We start from the raw sequence: 18,888 nt of genomic DNA, 5'->3' as shown, positions 1-18,888 counted from the left end.
TTTCTTCTCTTCCTCCTTCCCAAAGCCATTTCCAACGTGCCAATCTTCTTCTCCATCACCCATAACCACCATTAGCCACCACGAACCGCCGTTGTCATCTGTTGAAACTCCACAACGAGAGCAACCCATCGATCGGAGTGGAACCGTCCAACTTGGCTCGCGGTTTCGGTAGAGAACGAAGCCCTAATCTGACCTTTCATTTTCCTTTGAGGTAACCATAGTTCTACGCTTGTTTCTTGTTAGTTTCATCTTACCTTTACATCATTTCTGAGTTTGGAAACCACCATTGCATGTTTTACGCTTCCTCTGAAAAACCCTAGAGCAAAGAGACTTTGTAAAACGTTATTTCTTCATGAAATGGGTGTTATTTTCGTGACCTACAGTGAACCCCGATCGCATTGGCATGATCGGAATTTCAAAATGATGTCCCTTTGTAAAACCCGAAATTCCCTCAGCCCTTTCATGTAGTGACGTGGGTGTTTGACTTGGAGCATTTTTGTTAGCTTTGTTTCTGAAATACATATTAAGTCTCCTTCATTTTGGCATGGTAGATGATTGTGTGGAACTGACGAGCGGGGACGAAAAAGAAATCTCCAAGTGACGTGACGAGGAACCCGCAGGGAGCTCACAATAGGTGAGAGGAGTTTATTATAAAAATTTACCATTTTAGCATCATAGTTAGGGTCAGGGAACATAGCTATGAGAATAACTGTCTATCTTGTTGCATGCTGATTTTTCCTTTATAGAAAATAATGTTTTTAACTAATGGGATGTGATATAATCTTGATGTGCATGCAGGTTTTCCAAGAGAACAATGTTTTAACTAATGGGATGTGATACAATTGTTATTGATATGCATGCTGGTTTTCAGGAAAAACTATGTTTTTGACGAATGGGATGTGATATATATTTATTGTGATGAATGAAATTGTTGTCTTTATTTGACTTGTGTTGTTTGAAGACATGGGGAGTGTGAATCTCAGGCATGAAAGAAATATGTATGTGCGGAATGCGATTTATTGTTGATGTTGCTATTGATGATTTTAATTGATGTGTGGTGATGTTGATAATTACGATGATATTGATTTGAGATGACGTCGTTAATAAAGACCATGTCAACATGAATTGATGTTATTGTTGATGATTATATGAATATGAAATGAGATTGTTGTTGTTGTTGATAACGTCATTGAGATGAGATGATGTTTATGTCGAGAATGATATGAAAATGGAATGTTGATTGATGTTGGAAATGCATTGGCATGTGCATGTTGTGTATGACAAAGTGTGCCCTCAACCAAAGCTAGATGGTGCAACTTTTCTAAAAAAATATCGAAGGCGAAGAACCAAATGCCTCACTTTGGAGAGAATGCGATTGAGGAGGCCATATGGGATTGTGATAGGCAAAAGAGTCTGAGACCAAATGACATTCACTTCAACTTCTTGAAGAGATTTTGGGAGACAATGAAGAAGGACATTGTGAGATTCATTTTCGAGTTTCATGCTCATGGAATGCTACCTAGAGGTACTAATGCTTCTTTCATAACTCTTGTGCCTAAGGTAAATGACCCATGAAGCCTGAGTGAGTTTAGACCAATATCTTTGGTGGGGTGTATGTATAAAATCCTAGCTAAACTCCTTGCAAATAGATTGAAAAAAGTGTTGGAGAATGTAATAGATATCTCCTACATAGTACTTTTGGTGGCCAATAAGGTGATTGAAGAAGCCAAAAGACAAAGAAAGAAGTGTTTGGTTTTCAAGGTAGACTATGAAAAAGGCTTATGATTCCGTTAATTGGGAATTCTTATACTACATGCTTGGGAGATTTGAAGGAAAAATGGGTAGAATGGATATGAGTGTGTTTGGCCTCTAACTCTATTTCGGTCTTGGCAAATGGTAGTCCGACTTTGGAATTCAAGAGGGTTTAGACAACCGCTAGTTTCTTTCTTGTTCAATATTGTCATAGAGGGTCTTTGTGGTATGAGGAGACAAGCTATTGAGAAAAATTTGTTTTGTAGCTTCTTGGTGCGTAAGGAAAAAACTCAAATCAATCTCCTTCAATATACCGATGATACTTTATTATTTTTTGGTGATGCATCCCTCTCAAATGTGTATACCATTAAAAGTATATTAAGAGGTTTCGAGCTCATCTTGGGACTTAAAGTTAATTTTCATAAAAGTTTCTTTAGGACTATTAGGGTTAAAGATAGCACTTTGGAGAGGTATGCTAGTATCATAAACTATATGATCAGTAAATTTCCCTTTGTGTATCTTGGTATCCCTATTGGAGCTAACCCAAGAAGAGAGAAAACGTGGAAGCCAATTCTTAATAAAATTGCTAAATTGGGAATCATAATTCTTGCATAACATAGTTGTATCCATTTTCCTCTTTTAAAATCATTATTCATAAGGAATGAACTAAGATGCTCGTGCCAAGCTTGAGGAGCTTGCTTTAGCCCATATAGAGCTTTATTGAGTTTAAAAACATGATGTGGAAAAGTGTTACTCTCAAACCCTGGGGGTTGCTCTACATAGACTTCCTCTTGTATTAGTCCATTGAGGAATTCACTTTTTACATCCATTTGATAGAGTCTCATTTTAGTATGAGCAGCAAATGACACTAAATGTGTATTGCCTCCAGGTGAGCAACAAGAGTGTAAGTTTATGTATAATCTATACCTTCCTTTTATGAGTAACCTTTGGAAACTAACCTTGCCTTGTTTCTCACATCCTTACCTTCCTCATCAAGCTTATGTTCTGAACACCCATTTAGAACCTACTGCTTTCTTTCCTTGGGGTAGTTCTACAAGCTTCCACACATCATTTTTCTGGAATTGCTTCTGAATAGCCATTTAGCACCTACTGCTTTCTTTCCTTGAGGTTCTAGAGTTGTAAACTCTATAGGCCTTAGATATTTTAAAGTATCCAAGTATTATTCCATTATCACACTTAGAGTCAAACTTTCCCAAGTTGTCTTTAATATTTAGAATGAAACATTGACATCTGAAAGGATGGAAATATGAAATGTTGGGCTTTCATCCTTTCCACAGTTCATGTGGAGTCCTTTTCAAAATAGGCCTTATATAAATTATGTTTTGTAAATAACATGGAGTATTCACGGCTTTAGCTTGTAAGTGTAAGGTCATTAAGCATGGTTCTGGCCATTTCTTGCAATGATATATTCTTTCTCTCAACCACACCATTTTGTTGAGGTGTTCTATGATTAGAGAAATTATGAAGAATTCCATTTTCTTTACAGAATAGATGAAAGTATTCATTTTCAAACTCTCGATCATGATCACTTCTAGTTGAAGTAATGCATACTATCTTTTCATTTTGAACCCTTTTATAAAATTTAAAGAAGACTTTGAAGGACTCATCTTTGTGAACAAGGAACATTACCCATGTCCATCTTGAGTAGTCATCCAATACTACCAGAGCATATCTTTTTCCACTGACAAAGGTTGTTCTAGTTGGACCAAACAAATCAATATGTAACAGATCAAATGGTCTTGAGGTGGAAACAGATTTTTGCTTGAAAAAGATGTTTTGATCTATTTCCCCTTTAGACATGCTTCACAAAGTAAATCATCTTTGTATGACAATGTTGGTAATCCTCTTACAAGGTCATGTCTTTGTAGTTTTGAGATTAACATCAAGCTAGCATGTCCAAGTTTCTTGTACCATACCCAATGATTTCCTTTGACAGATAATGGACAAGTTACATTTTGATTTGACAGTTCACTAAGATTAATCTTATAAATATTACCTTTCCTCTTAGCAGTGAAAAGTTGGGTCCCATTTTTATGTTGGACGACACACCCTTCTTTGTTAAAGGAAACATTAAGTCCACTATCACATAATTGGCTTATGCTAAATAGATTGTATTTAAGTCCCTTAACAAAAATAACATCATCTATTGGAGGATAGGGATTAATACTTATATTTCCTACTCCTGTTATCTTTCTTTTATGATTCCCTCTAAAAGTGATTGTTCCATCATGCATGGGGGTCAGGCATTGAAACATACACCTTTCTCCTATCATGTGTCATGAGCATCCATTGTCCAAGTACTATGATTGGTGTGTCTATGTTGTGGTTGAAGATATTTGGAACAAAAAACATTTTCTCTTAGGTACTCAAACCTTTTTAGGTCTTTTCTTGTTAGTTCTGAAAGCACTGGATGATTCGGTTTTTGGTAGATGTCTACACTTGGATGTCATATATCCAATCTTTCCACAGAAGTAACATATTATGGTTCCATTATTATGAACATAATTTTTTCCTTAATATACATGTCCAAATTTATCAGTTGGGCATTTACTATATCTTAACCACTTGTCAAGTTTTTTAGTGCTTCCAACAAATTTGGACAAAGTCTCTCTTAGAAAACCAATCTCTTGATTAAGTGTAACTAAATCTTGAGGTTACTTTTGGAGAGCCCCATACCATTCAAGCTTATAATTTGAAAACTTCATGTTTTTCTTATAACTTTCACATTCAATCCATAAGTTATGTTTACTTGCTTTCAAGTTTTCATAATCCTTATAAGCTTGTGAAGATTTTTTTCAAAGATCATATCTTTCTTCATTTAGGTGATCATGAAGTTCATTAAGTTGTTTTAGCTCAATTTGTAAGCCTTCTAGTTGATTTCTCAATTTCCAAAGATCTTCTAACAAGTTAGATCTTTCTTTACAAATTTCCTCATTTTCATGGTGGAGCTTTGTAGTCTTTAACTAAAGATCTTCAAAGGCATCACATGTTTGAGTGGAGACTTTTAAATGATTATCTACCTTTTTTGCATGTTTCCATTCAAGTTGTTTGTAACATTTTGAAAGATTTTTTAAATATTTCCTCAAGTTTTGGTAGGCTTTGAAAAACATGGATGAATTATAAAGAAGTTTATGATATGTCATTTTAAGAGTTTCAAGGTCATTTAGATTTACCTCTTCATTTGATTTGATTTTGAATCTTTTGATGTTGTGTCTGCCATAAGGCAAAGGTTGGCTTTTTCTCCTTATGTTTCTTCTTCGAACGATGAGTCTTCCATGTCTTCCCATGTTCTCATCAATAATTTCTTTTATTTTGGCTTGAAGTACCTTTTCTTGTAGTTGATTTGTCAAGGTCTTGACATTCTAACTTAAAGTGCCCTGGTTTCTTGCACTCGTAGCATGTGAAAAAGTTCTTCTCCTTATCCTTCCATTCTCTAAATGATTTCTTGGTTAATCCTTTCTAGTTTGATCCACTCCTTTTATTCCACATGTTCCTTAATTTTCTTGAGATGAAGGCCAACTGATCATATTCATTTGATCCTTTATCATTAGACTCATCATTGGATTATATATCTGTGTTGATAGCTTTTGATGAGCTTCTAGACACAGGTCTAGATTCAGATTCTTTGAGTGTTGAAGACATTTTGGTCTTTTGTGTTATTAGAGCCAAAGAATTCCCCTTTTTGATTCCTTCATACTGTTGAAGTTCATGTTCATGAACCTTTAAGGTTCCATTTAGTTCTTCGATGGTCTTGGAGTCCAAGTTCTTCACTCTTCATAAGGTTGTTACCTGTGGTCTCCCCTTTTTCGATAAACTTCTCAAAAAAAATTTAATATTATCATAATTATCAAATGTTTGATTAAGACAACATAATTCATTTGGCATAGTCTAGAAGTGTCCAAACATGGTTTATATATCTTCCCCTTCTTCCATTGTGAAGAGTTCATATTATGTGTCAACAAGTTGAGCTTGTTGTGTTTTAAGTAGAGATATTATTTGTTTGTGATTTCTTATGATTATTTCCTTAATTAAACCTAGCTACAATTCTATAAATAGGATACTAGACATTCATTGTAACATGTAGAAGTCCCAAGAAGCTCTTATAATTATATTTTAGACTTTCACCTACTAGACACCTCCATTATTCCATTAGACACTCTAGGTTTCATTGTATTATTTTTATGAGTGCAATTCCTTCCACCTAGGAGAGGAAATGATGAACCTTGTTTCAATATAATTCTATTAATTCGATACTTCATCTTGAGTTCTTTATTTGTTTTCGTACTTAATGTTTTTATTTGATTGGTCATCTTATATATGAGTTCATGAATTGACTTGTGCTTTGACGAGTCTTTTTGAAACCCAAACATGAATCAAGTACTTAATTGGGATTATATCTAGGAATAGAATAATCTTAGTTAAGCCTTATAATTCTCGACCATTAATGTTGATTTTTTGTGTCGGTATGTCCAAGGGATTGGGTATCGGGCAAGTAGTTTAGAATTTTCAACCATGTGGGAGCTGGGGTAAAATACATTAGTGAATTGGGGATGAGCAAGAAAGATGAGTATAGAATTGTAAAGTTAATGGATCGAGTGAATTCCAAGTCCAAACCTAGATATTTATTCATCAACATCGATGTCACCATTTGATGAGGACAAGGCAAGGAATAAGGGCAAGGAACCTTTAGAAGGACTTGGAGGACCTATGGCAAGGGCTAGAACAAAGAAGGTCAAGGAAGCTCTTCAACAAGTGTTAACCATGCTATTTGAATTTAGGCCCAAGTTACAAGTGGAGAAGCTTCAGATTGTTAATTGCACCATGTTCCAAGAAGAGTAGAGGGTGTCACTTTTGTTGAGTGGTTTTATTAGCATTTTGTTAGTTGAAATAAAGGCCCAAACTTTTGTTAAAGTGGCTATCAATTCTCTTGGGATTTGCACCACATATGGGCTTGTTTTAATTTAAAGAAATTAAGGTTTAATAAGGTGAAAACTCTAGGATTGTGGCTGCCTCTTGGCTGACCAAGGAGTTGCACAATCTTCCATATGTTTATGTGTCTTAATTCTAATTTTAAGTAGGTATAATGACACCATCAATTGTTGTTATCAATTCTAGTTTTAATTAGGTTTAAAGACACCATCAATTGTTGTTATTGGTGATCATTTCACTTGTGTAACCAACTTGATGTCATTCCTATTTATAGGCTGCACATTTTCAAATAAAAAAGAGACCTTGAATTTGAGTTTTTAATCACCTTCTAAAGTGTGAAGTGAATCTCCTTAGTTACTTGAGTGATTCAAGAAATTGGTTTATCAAGGAACACCACCTTGTGTGTGACACCAATTTCGAAGGAGTGATTCTTCCAACCCTCTTCTTCATTCTCCTTCTTCATCTTTCTAAACCTTGATTCTTTAATCCCACTTGAACACCATTGTTATCATCTTCATTTTCCATCCAAACACATTCAAACTTTGAACCAAATACCTTATATTCAACCCTCCATAAACTCGTCACTTTCTCTCTCATCCAATAAATTTCATAAGAAAAAAGAAAGAAAAACCTTTGAAGATCCATCTTCAACCCTTGTGCAAATGGGTTTACATCACCATTCAAGTCTAGTATTTCTATCTTTACTTAATTATTTTATTGTCATTTAATTTTTATTACAATTTATTTTATGTTATTTATTTTGTGACAATCACAAAATAAAAATACTGAAACCTAGTTCTTAGTTAAATAATCCCTTAGGAGACAACCTGGAAAAACATAAACAAAATTAAGATAGAGGTAAAAATAACAACTTAAAAAAGAAAAAAATTATGTGTGCTAAAAATTAATGGATTTTGTATTTAATAATTAATTTATATAATAATAATAATAATGCATATAATTATATGATATAGATTGAGTGAAGTCGGGTTAGAAAAAATAAAACTTTTTACCCAACTTGTATATTATAGAGTCTTAAAAAAACTAACTCAATATAATTGGGTCGGATTGAATTACAAATTGACCCAAATCTATAAATACCTCTAGTGAGCGCTAACTTATGATCTTGGATGGCCATTGACTGCTGCCTTACCCGTAATCTTTTGTTACCTTTTTTTTTTAAGAAAAAGTAATCTTTTTTTACTTGATATCAATGTAAATTCGAATATCTACAATTGCTAATAATATTATTCTAACTTTTGATGTAAGCCTCTGCCTTTCATTTTGGAGCTTTGATATTTTATAGTTGTTACTTTTTATCCTGCCTCTTTTATTTTGATTTAGTAAAACTACCTCTTTATCATATTACTTTTGTGGGTTTGGGTTTCCTCATTTGAAATTTTTATAATAAAATTTTAGCCTTTAATTAAAAGTAAGAAAGAAAAAACTAAATAATAAAAAAAGAAAAACATGAAATTTTACTGGTGTAAATTTTCACATAAAAAAACTAAGTGAAAATCTCACATGAGAGGATCAATTCTCCTAGTTTTGCTTAACTTTGATTAACAACTTCTGATAAATTGATTTAGGAGGATACATGTCCTTAAAATGCTCTACAGGTAAGAGTAAATATTTGTCATTTGTGCACCAAAAAAACACCAGGAAATTACACGTGAGAAATAGTTCTTTAAGCTAACTTTTTGATTATAAGTATTTATGTCAGTGTTAAAATATTCAATAAACATAAAATAATAGAAGTGGACATATTTATATGTGGTATTTTATATAAATTATGATATTGGTAACAATATATTTTAGCATTTTTGTAGCTTTAGATTTAATTAATTTTAAACTCTTGTAATTTTTATTTGTAGATCAATAATTTTAATTACATATTTTACTTTTAACTATAATATTTTTTATATTGTGTATTCTACTATTCATTTTATGCTATATTTTAAAAAAATCAATCAATTTTAAAATAAAGTAAAAAAAGGGTGGTAGCATAATTGATAAAACCGATGTTAAGAAAAGGGTGGTAGCATAATTGTAATAAAAATCTAAACATTAGTTTTCCAAAACCGATGTTAATATCGCCTAGTTAACATCAGTTTTTTTAAAAATCGATGTTAACGTTGATTTCTATGAAAATCAACATTGTTTTTCATATATATATATATATATATATATATAATTGATTCTCGCGTCCACTATCACTCCCACTCTCAATTAAAAAATCTAATCTCTACGACGCTTCATCTCCTCCCTCTTCTCGCTCACACTCTTCTCACAACCACTCGTCTGAAGGTCATGCCCCACTCGCATACGTTGTTGGTCGTGTTCCCACTCTCGGTGGCCACTATTTGCGGTGATGAGGAGTTTACAAAAATTGTTGGTATTGCCAACAAGGTATGTTCCATTTATCTTACCTTTGGCAACTTAAATGAACGCCATGTTAGGAGTTTACGAAATCCATTTGAATGTTATGTTAGGGTTCCATTTGAATGCTATGTCAAGGTTCCTATTCTCACTATTTCACTCTTCGTTCTCGCACTGTTAATTTTTAGTGCTTTTGTGTTAGTTGATGGTTTTTTGTCACTACAGAGGCTATGTTGGTGTTGGATCGAGTGGCCTCAGAATAATTAAGAAGGGGGGTTGAATTAATTATTCCTAAACCTTTACTAATTAAAAATTTACTCTTCTAAGGATTTTACTTATGTTGTTAAGAGAATAAGGAGTAGAAGAGAAACTTAACCAAAAGTAAAAGCGGAAATTAAAATGCACAGCGGAAAGTAAAAGTGTAGGGAAAAAGGAGACAAACACACAAGAATTTTTATACTGGTTCAGCAACAACCCGTGTCTACATGCAGTCCCCAAGTGACCTGCGGTCCTTGAGATTTCTTTTCCAACCTTGTGAAAATCCTTTTACAAGCAAAGATCCACAAGGGATGTACCCTCCCTTATTCTCTTTGAACCTAGTGGATGTACCCTCCACTAGAACTGATCCACAAGAGATGTACCCTCTCTTGTTCTCAGTCAACAACCCAAGTATATGTACCCTCTACTTGTACCACAAAGGATGTACCCTCCAATGTGTTAAGACAAAGATCTCAGGTGGTTAAACCTTTGATACTTTGTGAATGGAAATACAAAAGAATTCTCAGGCGGTTAGTCCTTTGAAAACTTTTGTATAAGGGAAAAGGAAGAATCAAAAGAATTCTCAGACTGTGTCGTTTTGAATTCTTTGACAAGGGTGAAGAGAGACACAAAAGAATTCAGATGGTTAGTCCTTCGTTCTTTTGGAAAAGGGAGAAGAGAGACACAAAAAGAATTCAGGCGGTTAGTCCTTGGAGAATTCTTTTTGGCAAAGGGAGAATAGATGAAAAGAATGAATAGCACAAGTTTTCAAGGTTTAGAAAACCAGAAAACATTGGAAAGCTTTTGGCACAAAGAAGAAGAAGAAGTTCAAAGAGATTCAAGGCTTGTAAAGGATTGTATTAGATTGATTGGATTAATATAAAATGCAAAACAAAGCCTTGCTTTTATAGACTCTTCATGTCTGGTCAAGAGGAACATTTAGAAGAGTTATGACTTTTAGAAAAACTTAAAACCAATTTGAACAAGTCAAAAACCATTTGAAGAGTTACATCTTTTGATTTATTTAGAAACAATCATTGGTAATCGATTACCAAATCAGTGTAATTGATTACACAAAGCTTTTATGTGAAAGGATGTGACTCTTCACATTTGAATTTGAATTTCAACGTTCAAAGGCACTGGTAATCGATTACCAAAACATTGTAATCGATTACAGCTTTTTTGAAATCAATTGGAACGTTGTAAATTCATTTGAAAACTTTTTCAAATCCATTTTGCTACTGGTAATCGATTACAATAATCTGGTAATCGATTACCAGAGAGTAAAAACTCTTTGGTAAACATGTTTTGAGAAAAATCCATGTGCTACTCAGTTTTTGAAAAAACCTTTTCATACTTATCTTGATTAAGTCTTCTCTTGATTCTTGAATCTTGATCTTGATTCTTGGAAGCTTGATCCTTGAATCTTGAAGTGTTCTTGATTCTATCTTGAACATCTTGAACTCATTCTTTGATTGACCTTTGAGCTTTTTTTCATCACCTTTGTTATCATCAAAACATCTTTGAATCAATCTTGATTCATCATGAAGCTTGCTTCTACAGTTAGTTGTGCTATTGGCGTGATAATTGACTACATATAAGTTATGAACACTAACACGAGCAAATGATATATATGCTAATACTGAATGAATGCTATGTTAAGGGGCTGATTGTTCCCCACTGCAGTTACTTTTTGTTCATTTATGTCTCAAGGAAATTTCAATGGGGGTTTCCCAGAAAGCATACTAGATCGTCAAGTATTTTAAATTAAAACGGATGAATCCGAGTATCGAACACAGGGAACTAATGTTACCCTAAATTAAGTTCAGAATTGAAGCATTGTTGAGATAACATTTATAAGTTATAATTTCAGATAGAATTTAAACTAAACTTTTATGCTAAAACTATAAAATGCAAGGTAAATAAAATGACAACAATAGGTAGAAATGTTGGGTCTTTCTAACAAACAAGCTGATGTATAGAAATATATTTCTCTAATCAATCATGCTCTTGTGTTCTATGCTGTAGCCTAAATTACTAAACCCTCGATCCCTCGTCATGCCGAATTAATCCAAGCTTCGTCCGCAGATCCCTCATGTAAGACTAGGCCCAATTTAGACAGCTCTCTTAGGTTTAGACTAACTTAAACTGAGTTTCATTTGTAGATCCCTCATGCAAGATGTCGCAACGTGCCCTTTTGCGGGCGAGCGAGGGCGAGGCTCACGGGTGCGCTTTCCAAAGGAGGAAAGATGCGCGGAGTCGCCAACAACGTTTATTTGTGGAAAACATCGGAAAAACCGAAGGAAACCGGTCAAAATAAAAATCTAAGTTCGGGAGTTGTATTTACGCTTGAGGAAGGTATTAGCACCTCTTACGTTTGTCTCGAAAGACAACAGCCTATTTTTTAGAATTGTGGAATTGTGTTATCTTAACTTTTATTTCTTTTTATTTTTTGAGGTCGACAAAAGCGGGGCTTTTGCTCCTACGTACCCTCCTTTGGAGAGGAAATCAAACCTACGTAGTTCTTTCTTTAAAGGTGAATCAAGCGATTCTTTTACTTGAAAGGTGATCATTTAAAGGTGTTGGGCCTTTAAAAATGATCCATTTTACTTGGTAAGAAACTGAAATGATAAACTTTCAAAAAACCTATTTTTTGTGGACGAGCTTGACTAGGCGAGTTGATTTTAGCCTTAGTTTCACTTTAGTTATTAGTCAATTCAATTAAGAATGAGAAATCCCAAAGAGAAAACGTCCGATTGATTTTTCGCTTTACTTTACTAAAAGGTATTTTTTGATTATTATATTATTATTTTACCTCTTTTTTGATTTCCAACGTGGTTACGGCATGACCGAACGGTCGGAATTCATTTTAATCGAAATTAACGGATGATACAATTCAAATGATCGGTGGAAATTTATTTTATTTTTAGATTAAGCGAGAAATGACTTAAATAAATGGCTTAAGCACGTCAAAAGGGGGTATAAAAAGCAAATGAAAACGAGAATAAAAATACATGAAACAAAATGTGGACCACCACGGGTACATAGAATGAATTAAAAAGCTTGGTTTGAGGTACTTACCCGTTGAAGACTGAAGAAAACGAAGAACGAACGATGAATCTTGAAGAACGGTCGAGAATCTTCGCGTAATTACTCACCGAAACGTTACGGAAACATTACGGAAGTGCCTCGGCTTGGATTTTCTTCACGGAAACAATTTTCCTCAGCAAATTCGAGAGAGAGAGAGAGAAGTGCCTAAGGGGCTGAACCCTTTTCTTCTTCACTTCTCCCCCTATTTATAGCAAAATAGGGGAGAATCTTGCCGCCCAGCTCGCCCAGGCGAGCAAGGTTGCTTCCTCCAGAAGCAACAACCTTCTGGAGGAATCTTCTGGAGGGCCCAAGTGGGCCTGGTTGCTATTTGCACCCCCTTGTTTACTAAACGCACCCCCCCTTTCCATTTTTTTGTAATTCTTTTTCCGTAACGTTACGAAACTTTACGAATTTCGTAACGATACTTATTTTCCTTCCGCAAGGTTACGAATCCTTACGGATTATGTATTTGCACTTTTTTAGCTTTCGAAGAAGTTACGGAAACCCACGGATTGCGCAAAAACACCTCTTTTCGACTTCTGTCACATTACGGAATTTCACGGATCACGCAAGCCTGCTTCCTTTTGGATTTCTGAGACGTCTCGGGACTTCATTTATTGCATGTCATCAAGTAATAATCCCCGAACGAAATTAGGGTATGACAGTTGCCCCTCTTTACTTACCTCTCATCGGAGATAAGAGGAAAGCAAAGATAGGACACTGATTTCGTCCGCCCTGCCCTTTCCGTGATGACGACTTTCATCTCTACTTCTTCCTTTTTTCTTCTGCACAAAACAAAATACAAACAACAACCAAAACAACGAATATAATACATATATACACATATACACATATACACATACTTGGCGAAGGAACCGATCTGGAAAACAACAGAATAACGTGCTTCCCAGTCACCAGAAGCTTCGCACTTGATAATGGAGACACATGAACAGCGCTAGGCAATGACATTCATGGTGCTCCAAACAAAGGTGGAGTGTGGAGGATTGCCTTGAGGGTCCTCTCTTAGGCAATCATGAAACTCAGCTCCAAACTCGAAAGTGGAGGACACATGAACAGCCCTAAGCAATAACATTCATGTGGCTCTGCAAAAGGATGAGAATGGAGGATTGCCTTGAGGGTCCTCTCTTAGGAAATCATGGAACACAACTCCAAACTCGAAAGTGGGGGACACATGAACAGCCCTAAGCAATAACATTCATGTGGCTCCGGAACAGGATGAGAATGGAGGATTGCCTTGAGGGTCCTCTCTTAGGCAATCATGAAACACAGCTCCAAACTCGAAAATGGAGGACACATGAATGACAACGCAATTCATTCATGTGGCTCCGGAAAAGGACGAGAATGGAGGATTGCCTTGAGGGTCCTCTCTTAGGCAATCATGGAACACAGCTCCAAACTCGAAAGTGGAGGACACATGAATGACAATGCAATTCATTCATGTGGCTCCGGAAAAGGATGAGAATGGAGGATTGCCTTGAGGGTCCTCTCTTAGGCAATCATGGAACACAGCTCCAAACTCGAAAATGGAGGACACATGAATGACAACGCAATTCATTCATGTGGCTCCGGAAAAGGATGAGAATGGAGGATTGCCTTGAGGGTCCTCTCTTAGGAAATCATGGAACACAGCTCCAAACTCGAAAGTGGAGGACACATGAACAGCCCTAAGCAATAACATTCATGTGGCTCCGGAACAGGATGAGAATGGAGGATTGCCTTGAGGGTCCTCTTTTAGGCAATCATGAAACACAGCTCCAAACTCGAAAATGGAGGACACATGAATGACAACGCAATTCATTCATGTGGCTCCGGAAAAGGATGAGAATGGAGGATTGCCTTGAGGGTCCTCTCTTAGGCAATCATGGAACACAACTCCAAACTCGAAAGTGGGGGACACATGAACAGCCCTAAGCAATAACATTCATGTGGCTCCGGAAAAGGGTGTTGGCGGGACCGAACGGTCCACTGGGTTTTTTCCACCTAACAGGATAACATGCTTTTTGCAAAGAAAAATAAATCATTCGCGAGAGCACCACATCTTAGAGAAACAATATACTTGTGCCAAGGGTAATCTTCCTTGCAACCGAGAATGAAGGGTAGGACGTCAACTTCTAGCTTTCAAATGAACACGCAGGGGAAACATGGGGCTAAGCTGAAAATAAATCACTCATGGTGTATAAAACTCACAAGGCAAGTGTCTTATCCTATTCCCAAACCATAACTGCACCACGACTCTATTTTGCACACGACTCCCTATCGAATCAAAGATCAAACGTACGATTACGGACCAATAGGATTTTCTCGAGGTTAGTGTTTTTGGAGAGGAATCTGGGTGTTTCGGTCTTTTCCTCTTTGTTCATGTGGGGTGGGATATCGCCAGTCAAGAATGATCCTGAGTGGCAATCTGGCTTTTGGAGACTTTCTATCCTCTTTCTTTCATTGATCGAGAATTGCTTCTTTTCCCTTTTTACTTTGATCGGGAATCCTTCTTTCCTTTCTTTTGTTCTTTTCTCTATTTTTATTTTTCTTTTTTTCTTTCTTTCCATTTCTTTCTTCAATTTTCCTTCCCCATCCCTTTCTTTGGGAAATCGGGTTTTAACATTCCATTCGCTCTCCCTTGAGGAGATTTCACTGTCCTTTGCTTCGGGGGAAAGGAGGAGGATTCTTTTGATAGGCCAAGGTTCAAAGAGGTCTAAGGTTGTGTCTCAATGGGATCTTTTATCGTGGGAATCCCAATCTTGATATCTGGGGCAAGACAAATTTGGGTGTCAAGGTGTCGCTCTCGGCCCGAACTTCCGTATTATTCCATAAGGCACGCGTGAAAACGATGATTTGAAAATAACGTGCAAAATTAGTCATGGCTACAGCCAGGGGGGCACTCAAGCATCCTGTTTATGGCATTGTGACTCTACGGTTGGGAATTTACACAGATAGACCCAACGTTTCCAAGTTATGTTCTTTCATCAGTTCAATGCATTCATCCATTCTTATCTCGGTTCATTCCGGAAAATAAACTCTTAGCATCAGTCCCTTGTTTCCAGAAGATGTGTTTGCTCTTTACGAATGATTTATACTTCTTAACTATAACATGTCGACCTTCGCGGTCTTTCTTTCTCTTTACTTTTTTGTTTTATTTTTATATACGTTCACTACAACTATACACCTGTGGTCCTTTATGAGGAAAATCTTTCTTTGTACATCTATATTTTATACATGACAAACTTTTTCTGTACACGCATTAGAATTCTTCTTTTTACGTCACACGGTCTATATACAAACCCTATTTACATTCAAAGATTTTTCATTTTTCCCAACACACACTTATGGTTCACACAAAAGTTTCTTCATATGCACTCGTTGCTCACACACACAAGAATTCCTTTCCACGCATCATTTACACACAAGAATCCTTCTATACACATTTTCCTTTTACATACATGTATAAATAAAAACCTTTTTCTTTTCTTTATGAACATGACTTTTATTCACAACGCTTCTTTCTTTTTATTAGGATTTGGGTTCATTTTATTTTTTAGAACGACGTTCCTAAATGAAAAACTCTACACGGTTCCGGAATTTCAACAAACACTATTGACAACAACGAAACAAGTACCGACGTAACAACTCAAACGATATGTATGTACAAAACAAATGACAATCAACACGAAACAAATGTCAGTCCCTCAAGTCATGTAAATGATAAAGGATGAAACATAAAAGAACATGAATCTGGGGATCCCACGGTCATGTAGCTCCGCATGACACCGGACTCTTGGGACGCGGTAACAAAAAGTGGGGTGGTCGACAAAAGCAGGGCTTTTGCTCCTACGTATCCTCAATTTGTGATGAGGAACTCAGACCTACGTAGTTCTTGATAACTGTGAGACTAAAAATAGTCTCGGTGTTTTCTTCACCAAAATGCGAACATGCTTTAGTAAAGAGACAAAACTTCCAACTGATCAGAGCAACATATGCTTTTTGGATGAAAGACAATGTGTCTATCGGGGAAGGAGAGTATGCTGATGAAATTTTCTCATAACCGTAAATGAGATTTTGGATGTTAGCATTTCATTTCTAAACGACCATTTAGAGGAAACACTGGGTCCAACAAAGATAGGAGAAAATCACTCAAAGTGTATCAATTTCACACAGGTAAGTGTTTTATTCTAATTCCGAACCATAGATATGTCATGACTTGATTTTGCAAATCATTTCCTATCAAATCAAAGATTACATGCGTGATCATGGATCAAAAGGACTTATTTTGGGAATGGTTTTTAGGTGGGGAATTTGGCTTTGAGTGTTTTTGCCTTTTCCTTTTCTGTTTTTGTTTAGTGCGTGGCGAGAAAGTCGCTAGCGCACAGGATTTTGTCGGCAATCAAAGGGAGAGGACCACTTTGGGTCGTGGTTTCCTTTCTTTTTTGTTTACTTGGTGACAATTCTGTACTATTCAGATATTGTCTGGTCTAAAGACCTTTCTGCATGTTTCTTCTGTTTTCTTCCGATCCTTGATCAGGAATTTTTCTTTTTTTTTTTTTGCTTTCTCCTACTCTTTGATTTGGGAATTTTTCTTTTTTTTTTGTTGTTTTCCGAGGGCAAGGATTGACATTCTCACCCTGGGTCAAGGTTTATGACAAGTTGGGATTTTGGCTCAAGGCTTGTAGAACGGCTGGTCACGATATATGTCAGGGTTTGGCCAGCGGTTCGGGGATAAAGGGGACGTCCCACATTATTTCCATGATACACATGCAACAAAGATGATTAGGAAATTTTATGCAAAACTGGTCATGCATGCACCCATGTGGACACTCAAGCATCAAGTTTTTATGGTCATGTGACACTAGGGCTCAGGATTCATTTTCCCTATTTTAAGTCAAACCAGTATTTCCAAAATATGTTCTTCTATCAATTTGTGCATTCATCCGAGTCTATCTTGGGTGTTCGAAAAACTTTTCACAGCATTTACCCTTCAAATGTGTACACACATTTTTTTCAAAAACTGGTTATGATTAGTGAATTTTTCAAAGAAAAGCTGGAAGTTATCTCTTTTCACAAGCATGTTGTTTTTTAGCTAGACAATATTTTACTTTTCTGTTTTCTGTTGTTTTTTTTATCATTTGTTTATTTCTTTTTCTTGTTTGTTTTCCATGAGGTATTTGCTACCTAAACATATGTATATTTTTGTGAGACATTTTGCTATATACATGCGTGTCCGAGGTATCTTGCTACCTAAACATACATATATATGTTTCATGAGATATTTTTGCTATATACATGCATATCCAAGGTATCTTGCTACCTAAACATACATATATATACTTTGTGAGATATCTTTTTGCTACATACATGCATATCTAAACATACATATACATATTTTGTGAAGTATTTTTGTTTACATACATGCATATCTTAGGTATTTTCACTACCTAAACATACATATATATATTTTGTGAGGTATGACTACCTTCCGAGCTTGTGCTTGTTTTATTTAAATTCCTAGGATCATGAGCAACTAGGTGTGTCCTACTATGACTTGAGAAACAAAAAGTGATCAAATAACAAGCAGAGATTTAAAAGGTACTAGGTTGCCTCCTAGTAGCGCTTCTTTAATGTCTTGAGCTGGACGCTTGATGGCTTGTCGGTCACAGACCTAGTACTTTGCTTACCTTTGGCTTTGGACTTGGTCGCCTATTGGTCGGTCATGGGTCGTAAGCAACGCTCTAACCTTTTTGTGGATGAGCTGAGGTGAACTCTAGAAGTGATGGCAGTGCGTCTGTTGCCCGCTGCTGGCCATCCCCAGGCTGCTGTGGTGTTTCGCCCTGTGCCTGCCTGGGGGCACAGTACTTCTTGATGAAAGCTCGATTAGTAGGGGGCCTGATGCCCTTGCTGGAGGTGACAGGTACTCCGTAGAGCTGACAGAGACCCGTAATTAGAGCTTGACAACTCTAAGACCCTGTTGGACTTCTTCGGGTCCACTGGGTGTCTTGCAGGCGCGATCCCTACAAACAATAGATAAAATCAGAAATCAGTTAAGTGATGTGCATACTTACCTATGATGACGTGACCTTGCCGGGGGGAACGGGCACCCTGTAAGACTACAGAGGCCCGTAACCAGAGCTGGAAACCCCAGGGCCCTGTTGGACTTCTCCGGGTCCACTGGGTGTCTTTGTGGGTGCGATTCCTGCAAACGATAGATGGTATCAGAAATCAGTTGAACCATATGTATACTTACCTATGTCACGATGGCATGACCTCGCTGGGGGAACGGGCACCCTGTAGGACTAACAGAAGCCCGTAACCAGAGCTGGAAACCCCAGGGCCCTGTTGGACTTCTTCGAGCCCACTGGGCATCTTGTGGGCGCGATCCCTGCAAACAATAGATGACATCAGAAATCAATTGAACCATGTGCATACTTACCTATGTCATGACGGCACAAA

This window comes from Glycine soja, chromosome 20 (genome assembly GCF_004193775.1).
Source record: "Glycine soja cultivar W05 chromosome 20, ASM419377v2, whole genome shotgun sequence".
Taxonomy (NCBI): Eukaryota; Viridiplantae; Streptophyta; class Magnoliopsida; order Fabales; family Fabaceae; genus Glycine; species Glycine soja.
The sequence above is the reverse complement of the archived record's forward strand: the minus strand, read 5'-3'. Positions refer to the sequence as shown.